General features: G+C 36.0%; 1 long non-coding RNA gene across 10 annotated transcripts in view; it reads left to right on the top strand.

The window, feature by feature from the left end:
• LOC143682851 (uncharacterized) overlaps positions 1-12801 on the top strand; it is a 216872-nt gene that overhangs the window by 62345 nt on the left and 141726 nt on the right. The gene's annotated exons all lie outside the window — the stretch shown is intronic.

Raw genomic sequence — 12801 nt, 5'->3', positions numbered from 1 at the left:
CAGGGTCTAAGATTTTTATCTGATAACTATTTTAGCAAATCAACCCATCCTATCTATTTCTATGTTAACAAATCTACACTAAGCTCACATCCACTTGGGAATCTTTACCTATCAGTGGAACCACAATTGATCGGTGACATCCCATTAATATAAATTATTGTTTTTCTGTTCAGTTTTTTATTTTGCTTCTATGCCAGGAGGTTCTATTCTTCAGATTGACCAACATCTATTTTTCCTCTCTCTAGTCCTCTCCCTAGACTATAATCAGTTGGTGCCTCTGGTTAACTCCCTTTCAAGTCCTCTTCTCCCTCAGATGAAAGGACTGAGGATGCCCATAATTTCCCCACTACGAGAAACTAGAGTGTAGAGCTTCCTCTTAATCTATGGTAAAGTCCCCTGATGCTATTAGAAGAACTTTAATTGTGAATTAATGTAATTTGAAAAACAAATAAATGCATATACTTCGAAGTGCGATACTTTCTTCTGGGATAGTTATCTGGAAATTTGGGCATTGTCTTTAATTTCTCATTTCTCTCTCTTGATTTTCTTATTTTTTTTCTTTATTCTTACTGCTTCTAATCTAATGATGATATCACCGCACAATCTCTTTGAAACAACCCCCAACCTTTCTCATAATCCACTTGAAAGGGTTTTAATAAGTAAAAATTTGACCACATCATTCCCTGGATTTAAATTCTTCGGTGACTTCTGACGGCCCAAACTTCTTAGCTTGGCTTATAATTTTTTGTAGTCTGGACTCAGTTTACTTCTCAACATCAAGTCCTGCCACAGCCCTACTCCCTCTGTGCCCTAGACAATATTGAATTGCTTTCAGTTCCCTAATATATGATGCCTTTTCTCACAGCTAGTCCTTTGCAGTGCTGACTCCTCTGCCCAGAAGGAGGCTTCTTTTGAGATTCCCATTACTCACTGAGGAATACCTGGTCTAGGTATCACTTCCTCAGGTAAACTTATGCTCCCATAATGCTTTGCATGGATTCCTTTTATGTCCTTAGCATTGCAGATTGAGTTAGTCTGTCTGCCTCTCCAGCTCAGGATGGTGGTAGGCAACTTCATTTTGTATCTCCTATGATTCAGAACCTTAGGACTTTCCAGCCGTCAATCTCATGGCAAAGTAATTTTAACAAGGACAAGGGGAAAGCAGTCATTGTGATTTTAGTTCACACCAGGGCACCAACTGCTGAATTACCTATTCTATCTAATTAGAGCTGATCTAGTACCCTGATAAGATCAATTTATCCTATCTAGGTCTATGGAAGGACTTAAACCGTGGACTGACACAAAAATGAAACTTTAATTTATAGTAGTTGCTAGATTTTATTGTAAGAGCTAAATGTATGGTAGAATTATACAAATGTTCTTAACCAAGAGCCCAACAAGCAATGCTGTTTATGTAATAATTAGCTTGTCTTCATTTAAGACTACTCAACAATTGGATTTCTTGGTCTCTTTCTTTCTTTGAATTTATTCTGAGGCTTAATATTTCTACCTTTAGCGTTACACAAATTGGAAAGGATAACACTTAGGACATAAGAAAGTCCTGTGGGTATTCAATAGCACTATAATTGTGCTTGTGTTTGGTTAAGCGCCTAACAGTGCCTTCCTAAACTAAGTTGTGGAAAGAAGTTTCCATCAGTAACTGCAGACCACGTGAAGCCAAGATTAATTCATCCTTCCTGTGGAAAAGAAACTGCCTATCCTTTGTCTAATATTGAAAATACAGCTGAGTGAAGAAAAACAATTTGGCAAAATTAGCAAAGCATCACTGTAAATGCCAAGTAATTCACACCATAAATGCCAAGTAGTTAATACTACCTGAAAGGCAATCAATCCTTTTTACAGACAATGTACTTCATTCAAGCCACTGGGTTTCAGGAAATCCCAAGTGGGATTTCACAGGGATAGCAATGACTAAATGTTCATCCTCTTATTCAAAAAATATTTATTGAGCATCTCCTCTGTATCAGGCATTAGGTTAGATACTGCGTACATAATGGTACACAAGATACATATGGTCCTGCTGTTGAGCATGTGGAGATACTCAACCACAAACAAGGAAATAAATTAACAACAAAATGATCAGATATCACAAAGGTAGGGCTTTGTGATAGAAAGGGACTGGGTACCTCCTTTAGACTAAGTGGTCAGAAAAGCCTCTCTGAAAAAAAGTGACATTAAATTGAGATTGAAGTAACAAGAAGCAGCCAGTCATGTTGGAGAGAAGCCTTCCAGATAAGGAGCAGTTTGTGCAGAGGTCCCAAGTCAGGGCCAAGCTTATCATACCCAAGGAGAGAAAGAAGGCCACAGAGGTAGGTACTGCTGGGCAAGGTGGAGCAGGGTGGCGAGAGATGAGATTAGAGAAATAAGAACCAGATTGAGTAGAGATTTTAAGCAGGGTTCGGATTTTATTCTGGAAGCCGTGGCGTGGAAAATGATATTTGATTTACATTTTTAAATGGACACTCTGGCTCTCATATGGAGAAGGTACAGTAGAGGGGTAAGAGCAGATGCGGGGAGACAGGTTGATGCTAAAGTTGTCCAGACAAAGATTTGGTGGCTTGATAAGGTCTTGGTGGTGGTAGAGGTGGACAAGTGGACACTTTTGGGACCTGTTCTGGATGGAGACCCTACAGGTCTTGTTCGTGGATTAAGTGTGGGGTTGAGGAAAAAGAATAATTGAGCATAATGCTCCCCTGGGACCCTATTCTTCTATTCTGCATTACATGAGCACAGGATAACTGAAGCCCGAATCTCCAGTGATGACATGCAGTAGCCCTTATCCACTTCTCCATGTTGTGGGGATTTCAGGAGGGCTCTGTCTGTCCAGATTGGGACTTATTCTGTAGTTAATTTATTTTCATGGCCCAATATGACTCAATCATTTAAGTTAAGCACTCCCCAGTGTCATAGGGAGATTCTCATAAAGCAGTATGTGCCGAAAACCTTCTCCAAGAGTTGTTTCTTTCATGTTGTTAGAACTTGCATATCTAATGTCTTCCACCTTCTTGTTCTTTCTGTTGCCTAAAATTTATTCTGATTTTCCACTTGGAGTCATTCTTCTTGTTGCCCATTGACTTTCTTTTTGGATCAGTTGACTGCTGTATTGGCTGTGCTTACATAAATATTTAAACTCTTTTCCACTTTCTTCCATTAATTCATCCAACAAGATTTATTTATGAAACACCAACTATGTGTCACACCTGCTCAATGTTGGGTGTAAAAAGGTGAATAAAGCTGGACCCATTTGGGGAGCCTTTATCATCTCCACCTCATCCACTAAAAAAAGCCAATATGTTGTACTAACAGCTCCTGCAGACAATATCTTCCAAATTCTATTTAGAACCCTCTTACCCTGGTGTTTGTTCAGTTTCTGATTTCTTTATTTTGCCCACATAATTCGATTGATGGTAAAATCTAGGTTCAAAATAATTTTCTTTCAGAAGTTTGAAATTTTACTCTGTTATTTTACAGCATTTATTATGCTACTGAGAAGTTTGAAGCCAGTAAGATCTCATTTCTTTGTAGATGACCTGTTCCTTCTCTCTGTAAGTTTAATAACCATATCTTTATTTTCGATATCCTAATTTTACACAATGATGTGGATAGGTGTGGGTCTTTGTTTTAAAAGAAAATCATTATTCTGCTCTGAATTTATGAGTTCTGTCAATATGAACTCCAAGTTCTCCATTTGGATTCAGGCAACATCTGATGTTATTTAAAAAATAATTTGTCTTCACAAAAGGACAAACATTGTATGATTCCACTTATATGAAATGTCAAGAATAAGCAAATTCATAGAGACAAGAAGTTAATTAGAGTTTCCCAGGGGCAGGGGGATGAGGAGAATGGGGAGTTATTGCATAAAGGGCAGAGTTTCTGTTTGAAGTGATGGAAAGGTTTGTAGTGGATGGAGGCACTGGTAGTACAACATTGTGAATGCAATTAATACCACTGAATTATACAGTTAAAAATGGCAAAAATGGGATATTTTATGTTATGTATGTTACCACAATGAAATTTTTTTAAATAATGAAATTTTAAAAATGAATGTAATCACAAGATTAATAGAATGTGATCATCTCAATCCAAAATAAAAAAGGCATCACAACAGGGCACAAGGGTAGTTCAGTGGTAGAATTTTTGCCTGCCATGCAGGAGACCCAGGTTTGATTCCCAGCCCATGCACTTCCCAAACAAACAAGCAAACAAACAAATGAAAAACCAAACAAAAAAAATTTCAACAAATGGTGCTGCAATAAGGGCATACGCACATGGAAAAAAAATGAAATGTGACCCCAGCCATACAGCATACAAAGAAAAAAAATGCATTACAAAATTTTACACTCATAAACGTAATTTCTATCTCCATTTTCTCTGTTCTGTCTTTCAGAAATATGTATTATTGGCTATTGGATCTCGTGGATTGATCCTCATTATTTCCTACCTTTATTTTTTCATATTCTTTTTCACTTTATTTTTGAGTAGAGACTTCCTGGCTTCCTTGACTTTGATTTCAACTCTAAAAATATAATTCTTATTTTGGTAATTGTATAATAATTTGAAAGTTAGAACTAAAACTTATTATTTGTAGTTAATGTGATTTATAGGTAGAACATCCAAAAAACTCTTTAGATATATTATTAAAATTAATATGTAATTTTAGCAAGGTTATGGGATAATATACAATATCAATTGTATTTTTATATAACAACAACACTTAGAAAATAAAATCTAAAACGATATTGTTTACCTTGGCATCAAAAAACCATAAAATACCTTGGAATAAAAGTTACAAAATGTTGCAAATTCTCTACACAGAAAACTATAAAACATTATTAAGAGAAATCAAAGTCCTTCTAACTAAATGGAAAGATTCACTATGCTTACTGTTTGGAAGCTATTGTAATAATGCAAATTCTACCCAAACTGATCTATAGATTCAGTGGAAGCTCAGTCAGAATTCTAGGAGATTTTGTTTTAAAAATCGATAAGCTGATTCTAACATTTATATGGAAATATAAAGGGCAATGATAAACAAGTAGTCTTGAAGAAAAAGAACAAACTAGGAGAACTTACTTTACTTGATACAGTTATTATAAAGCTTCAGTAATTAAGATTATGTGATATTGATACAAAGAGAGACAAATGGGTTTATGCAACAGGATAGAACATCTGGAAGCAGATCTACAACTATAAAGCACTTGATTTTGACAAAGGTAGAATTATGAAGATTAGCTTCTTCAATAATTTGTGCTGAATCAATTGAATATCCACATGGAATAGTCGAGCTAAATACGAACGATCAAGTTTCTAGAACAGTGTTTCCCAAATATCAATGTGCATTTGAATCACCCGAGAATCTTGCTGAAGTACAGATTCTGATTTACTAGAACTGGGATGAGGTTTAAGGTTCTGTTTTCTAATACAACCCAAGACGATAGTTATTTTTCTGGTATGCAAATCACACTTTGTGTAGTATGAGTCTAGAAGATAACAAAGGAGATATCTTCATGACTCTTGGATGGGGAAATACTTCTTAGACAACGCACAAAAAAGTATTAACCATAAAGGAAAAGATTTGTAATTTGGACTGCATTAAAATTAAGTATGTTGGTTAAAAGATACCATAGAGAGAAAAGGCAAGCTACAAACCAGGAAGAATTATTTGCAATACATACAATTAATGAAAAGCTCATATCCAGAATAAATAAAAAGCTTCTGTCTCTCCCTCTTTCATATATGTATCTATATGTATATCAATAAATAAAAGTCAGCACAATAAAAATGATCAATAGAATTGAATATTCATTGAGTAAAAGAAGTTATGCAACAAATATATTCAAATGTCCAATAATATGCAAAATGTGCTCAACCTTGTCAGTAGTCAGGAATGCAATAAAGTCATAATATGCTGCAATTACACACCCACCAGAATGAGTTAAAACAAAACAACCCTAAAATTAAGAACGTGATCTCAAGATTTGACAAGGATGTGAATACAACTAGAACTTTCACATGCTGTTGGTGGGAGTTTAAATTGATAAAACCATTTTGGAATAATGATTGAATTTAAGCATACCTCATGACTCAGAAATTTCACTTCTGTTTGTATATCCTACAGAAATGTGTTCTTATGAACACATGTAAAAGAGTGTTCTAGTAGTACTGTTTTTTTATTTATTTTTAAAATTTTTATTAATAAAACCAATCAACATACAATATGAACATTCTTTTTCTTTCATCACATAGTTATGTATTCATCATCATGATCATTTTTAGAACGTTCGTATCAATTCAGAAAAATAAGTAAAAAAAAGAAAAAAAAATTCATACGTACCATATCCCTTACATTTCCCTTTCTTTGATCACTAACATTTCAATCTACTAAATTTATTTTAACATTTGTTCCCCCTATTATTTATTTATTTTTAATCCATATGTTTTACTCATCTGTCCATAAGGTATATAAAAGAAGCATCAGACACAAGGTTTTCCCAATTACACAGTTGCGTTGCAAAAGCTATATCATTATACAACATCTTCAAGAAAAATGGCTACTAGAGCACTGCTCTACATTTTCAGGCAGTTCCCTCCAGCCTCTCTGTTATGCCTTAGCTAAAAAGGTGATATCTATTTAATGTGTAAGAATAACCTCCAGGTAACCTCTCGACTCTGTTTGGAATCTCTCAGCCATTGACACTTTATTTTGTCTCATTTTCCTCTTCCCCCTTTTGGTCGAGAAAGTTTTCTCAATCCCTTGGTGCTGAGTCCCAGCTTATTCTAGGATTTCTGTCCCATGTTGCCAGGAAGGTCCACACCCCTGGGAGTCATGTCCCATGTAGAGAAGGGGAAGTCAGTGAGTTTGCTTGTCATGTTGGCCGAGAGAGAGGCCACATCTGAGTAACAAAAAGAAGTTCCTTGGGGGTGATTCTTAGGCCTAATTTTAAGTAGGCTTAGCCTATCCTTTGCAGGGTTAAGTTTCATATGAACAACCCCCAAGATTGGGGGCTCAGCCTATTGCTTTGATTGTCCCCACTGCTTGTGAGAAAAGCAAGAATTCTCCACTTGGGGAAGTTGAATTTTGCCCCTTTCTCACCATTCCCCCAAGGGGACTTTGCATATACTTTTTTATTCACTGTTCAAAACCTTCAGGGATTTATCAAGGCATCACTCTGGACAAACCTACAAAATCCCATGCCCTACTCAAGTTTCCATTTACTTATGGTGTTCAATTAAGCTGTTCACATAAGTTATATTAGGATATGCATGAGTCAAAATGTAAATTCTGTACCAAATAAATATTTTTTGCTTTAGCTTCACACATAAGGTGAAGTTTTAAAATATTAATTACCATCTATTTTCACCACCCTACATTATTGATATTCCTTTGTTCTTCCTCAGCAAAAAGTAGTACTGTTTTGTAAAAGTAAAAAACTGGAAACAACTACAGTGACCAGCAACAGAGAATGAGTAAGTAAATTGTTGTGTACTCAATAGCAGAATGCCATACTGCAATAAGAATGAACTAATGTCACACACAATATGGATGAATATCCCCAACATGATGTGAGTGAAAGAAGAAACCTACTTGTTGCATGCTTCCATTTGTGTAAAATCAAACACAGACAAAAGAAATCTATGACGTTGAGGAGTCAGGTTTTTTTTTTTACATGGGCAGGCAGCGGGAATCAAACCCCGGTCCTCTGGCAGGAGTCAGGTTTCTTTGTGGAGGAAAAGAGAGTAACGAAGAGGACATAAAGGGCAACATGTTAGTAATGCTCTAGTTCTTAAACTTGGTGACTTAAGTGATAGTTAAATCGATGTGTTCATTATGTGGTATTCTGTAGAGCTTTATTCTTATGATTTATCCACTATGTATTTTACACTTCAATAAAAAGCTTGAAAACATGAGAATATTTATTGAAGTTTCTTTTTATATCCTCACCTGCTCTCTGAATTTTCGGTTTCCTCTGGGGCCAGTTTTCAAGAGTTGGTTTTGATCTCTTTCTTTTATCCTTCGGTGACACTTCAATTGTCCATCATTTCTACCCATTCACACTCAAGTTTGAGGGCATAGGGTGGTGTAGGAAGTAGATCTGGCAGCTCTGTGCATTGAGGAGTTACTTTATTTTAGATAGAAAGAGCAGGGAACTGCCTTTTACCCTGGACGTCTCCCAAATACCAGAATGAAGAGGCTTCACGTTAGTTTCCCTAATTCTCCGCAGAGTGCTTGTTTAGTTTATTTAGAGAAGAAGGCGTGTCGTTATAATGTGTGGCTGCCTGCCAGTCTGGGTACAAGGGTAGGATTCAGGACATGAGGGTGCGTTAATTCTTCCTGATAAAGACTTTCAATTAATGTTCATGTTTTAACCAGTTTCCTCATTCCTATCTGTTATCATTCTTTTATCACACCTGGAATGCCTTGTTCCCTCCTCCTCCCCACTAACTGATACAGTGAGCTTCCTCCCACTCTGTTTTTTTTTTTTTTTTTTTTAAAGGAAAGACAGAGAGAAGGAAGGAAGGAAGGAAGGAAGAAAGGGAAACATTTTTAAACATTTTCTTGTTTTATTGTATTCTGTTTCTCCGTTTTTGTTACATGGGCTGGGGCCGGGAATCGAACCGAGGTCCTCCGGCATAGCAGGCAAGCACTTTGCCCGCTGAGCCACCGCGGCCCGCCGACCTCCCACTCTGTTTTAATTTATCAATACTTTGCCAATCTTTCAGAAAATTTTTGAAATCTCATTTTCTGATAGTTTCCTTTCAGTTAGTTTTCTTTCATGTTACAGATTTATTAATTTTTAATTTCTTTCTTTCTTTATTTTTGCATGGGCAGGCACCAGGAATTGAACCCTCGTCTCTGGCATGGCTGGCGAAAACTCTGTCACTGAGCCACCATGGCCCGCCCTAATTTCTTTTATTTTTTTATTGCATTTGGGGAGGGAAAAGAGGCATGTTCTAATGTGGCCATTTTAATCTAGAAATTTCATGTATATACTTAAGCTTTTATTTCCTGCTTTATGATTTTATAATGTTTCTGTTACATCTCCCATGAGGAATGAAGAACATATTAGCACCTCTCACTTCCCTTTCCTGCTTCAACTTCTGATTTGTCTCATTGCTAAATTGTCAAGGTTTATGCCATTTACATTTCTCCTTTAATAAAATTAACCTCTTCTGTTCTTGCTCTGAAGGTTTCTTCTAAAAATTTAACCCTCCTAAAGCAGCAAGAACTAAGGTTGTGTGGCTTAGGCCATATTGGAGGAAATGTAATCCTGTGTCACTAAAGATCTTGTCGCTCACAATAGACAGTCTGAGTGTCAAGGTCCAGTGGAGCCTCTTTTAATTATTTTCAGCTTCCTTTATTTCTTCTGAGTTGTACTAAGATGCTACTTTTTTTTTTTTTTGATTCTCCTGTCATTCTCTTTCTTTTAAAATTCTTTTTTTTGTTTTTGTTTTATTGTTATGCTTCCTTGAGTAATGTACTCATACTGAATTCTTGGATGATAAGATTTCTGACTTCTTGCATGTTTATAAATGTCTTAGTCTTACCCCTTGACTGGAGTTTGACAGGGCATAGAAATTTTAGATTAAAAAAAAAATTTCCTCTGCTTTTTTTGATCTGTTACTTATTTTTGATTAACTTTCTATTTATATAGCCTTTCTCTTAAACTAATGTTGGACCTCCTGGAATTATGCTTCACCTTGCTTGCCTATTGCATCTTTTCATCTCTATGCAGCTTTGTGCTCTGTGCGGGGTAGATATCTGAATTTGAATACCTGGACCACCAACTAGTCTCTTTCCCCTATACTATCTACTATTTTGTTCAAATGTGTTTTATTTTGACAATTGCATTTTTAATTTTTGTGAAGCTCTGTCATATTCTCTGATAGCTCCTTTTTATACTCTTTTTTTTTTTAGCAGATGTGACATCATTAAATGTCTCTGAAACTACCGAATCACTGTTTTAAAATACACTCCTCAGTTCTTAAAGCTATTTCTTCTAGGGTCTGTTTTTTGTTTGTTTGTTTGGTTTTTTGTTTTGTTTTCCATCTTAATTGTTTTCTTTCTGCTTCTCACTTCCTAGCAACTTAATTCATGGTGTCCAATGCATGTTCATGAATGAACCAATTTATTGTCGGTTAGTATAGACATGTAGCTGGCCAGTGTTTCCTCTGCATTTCTTTATCGTTTGTTACAATTTTGAATGGAAAAATTCTCCCCATTTTATTTTCTTGACGATAATTGCTAGGATATCAGAATCTTAGCAATTTTTGATACTTCTTTTACATCCAGACAATTTACTAATCTATCTTATACTTTCTATAGTTCTTCCCATTGAATTTTCCTAGTAAATCATCAAGTAGATTTCAATTAATAATTTTTCTTCTTTTTCTGGTTAATTAATCTTTTGTTCCTGTTTCGTTTGTTATTGTTCTGATAATTTTTAAGTGCCTGTGCCAAGGCTGTATGCTATGTGCAATATATTTAAGTAATAGTATAGAATAATGAATCATTGTAATAATTTTATAATATTGGTCACTATAATATCAGTCTTGGTTATACAAGGTAAGACAACAGCAGAATATATGAGACATCAAATGTTTTTAATGGAAAGGAAATATCAAGAATTCAGATTGGATCATTCTCCACTGAATTCTGGTCTTCTGGATAGGGTTGAGGAAGAAATGAAACCACAGAAGAGTTTTATTTGTTTTTTAAACAGATACTACCAGAAACTCTTCTTTTAAAATTTAGAAAGAGTCCAAGATGTGAATCTGGAATGGATCCTTTCCACATTTTGAGATTAGTCATTTGTTACCCAGTAGCTATTTACTCTTCTCAAGATGAAATGGGTAAATATGCCCATCCCCCATAATCACTGTTGAATAATTTTCCTCTATGAAATATGCACCATAGCTATTGGATAGAGTTGCAATCCTGCTTTATCAAGTAATTATAACAACAACCAAAACCAAAACCAAATCCCAGCAGCAATCAACCAGCCCTAGATTTTAACGAGATAGAATTTGATCTTTCATTTAGATGGATAGGTAGCATGTCTGATTATATGGATTTAATATGCAGGCTGGGCTTTTGTTTTTGATTCTAAGCCACTACAAAAAGCACCTATTATAGTTTTCATAGGTACTTTGTATAAAATATCTTCCTACTTCTCACTGTTTCTATCATTATAAAATATTGAACAGACTTCGCTTAATTGGCAGATGGAAACTGCAGTCTCACTGAAGAATATAGTCAGTTAGCAGAGGATTAGAAGTGGCTTCTCATCTTAGTCTTGACATGAACAGTAAGGAACAAGCTATTGAATTTCCTTTTTCACTTTGGCTACTAAGGATCTCAGAAAAATCTGGAATTCAATTTGCATAATTGTGTGAAATCCTTGAGCCAGCTTGTATGTACATCCTAAATTACCCTATGCTTCAACTTTTTATTCTAATGTATATTATCCGTGACTCTGAATTTCTAATTTAATTCATATATTTAAATTTTGTTTTCAGATTTTTTCCCAATCTATTTCAATTCCTATGGGTGATACCAAAGGAAAGAAAGAGAAAAAGGCAGGGAAAAGAGTAGAGAGAGGAATGGAAGAGAGATAGGGAAATAGAGTTTGTGTGAATATTTTTATTTTAAAGGAGGAATTTCTGCTCTATTTATGTGAATTGGCTGTGGTCTAGCATTGACTTGAAACAGCCTATTTTCCTGCCCCCCCTTGCTCCTCTTCCTGCTTCTCTCTTTTCCTCTTCTAGTTATATCTTGACACTTGCCAGCAGAGGCAGGTAGTCTCAAATTATGCAGATTAACTTATTTCAGCAATTGCTGAAATTGAAGTTGAATTATCAACTTCATTTTCTCTGAGAGGGAGTGAACCACCCACAGTCCCAAAGACCACTGCATTGTCCACCTGATTCAAATGACCGATAGAGCCTGTGGGCTGAGGCTAGGAGGAAGGAAACTTGCAGAGTCAGGAACTCTCAGTTCTACTATTGATGGGAAAGTTTCTTTATTTTTCCTTTTTTGGTCTGTGTCTGTAATTCTTCATTTTGTCCTCACCCCCCTCCTGCACGTCCCCCAGCCCAGGTACACACGCACATGCATTGTCCATTAAGCCAGCCTAAGTTACTACCTGTGATGTCATGCCTATGTTTGTTACCATGAAAGCTAACAGGATCTTCAGACTTGCCCATGAAGTATGGAGGTTTCTTGCCTATGTGTATACCAACTGGATTTTCTTTTTACTGTTTTCTTTTTTCATGGGGGCAGGCTCCGGGAAACGCACCCAGGTCTCCAGCATGGCAGGCAAGAAGTCTGCCTGCTGAGCCACCGTGGCCCTCCCTGGATTTTCTTTTTAGTTACTAAAAGCGTTGACTGCCAAGTGATCTGCTTATTTAATATTTCAACAGGTAAAAGACAACTGACTTTAAAGTATGATGCTATCAAGGATGTTTGTTATTTGCTTGTGTTACATGATCAATTCCTTTTTTTGCTAAATTTGGCGACACTCAATTCATGGATCATAAATCTGTTTCTGTGACTGACTTTAAAGATTCTAGAAAATAATACTTAGCTACTGCTTACTGTCTTCAGGAGAGCTTTAAAGGCAGGCTGGTGGAGGAGAAGTGGGAGAGAACTTTTCCTCTCCAAACTCTGGCATGCCTAATTGATCTTATCTGCAACATTTGACCCAAAGACCTCCCCCATAACTGTCAGAAGCGTAGATTAACATTGTTGTTAAGTCCATGGGTAGATAAGACCTGGAG

The sequence above is a fragment of the Tamandua tetradactyla genome, chromosome 5, assembly GCF_023851605.1.
Source record: "Tamandua tetradactyla isolate mTamTet1 chromosome 5, mTamTet1.pri, whole genome shotgun sequence".
NCBI classification, from domain to species: Eukaryota; Metazoa; Chordata; class Mammalia; order Pilosa; family Myrmecophagidae; genus Tamandua; species Tamandua tetradactyla.
This window is presented reverse-complemented; position numbering and strand designations above follow the sequence as displayed.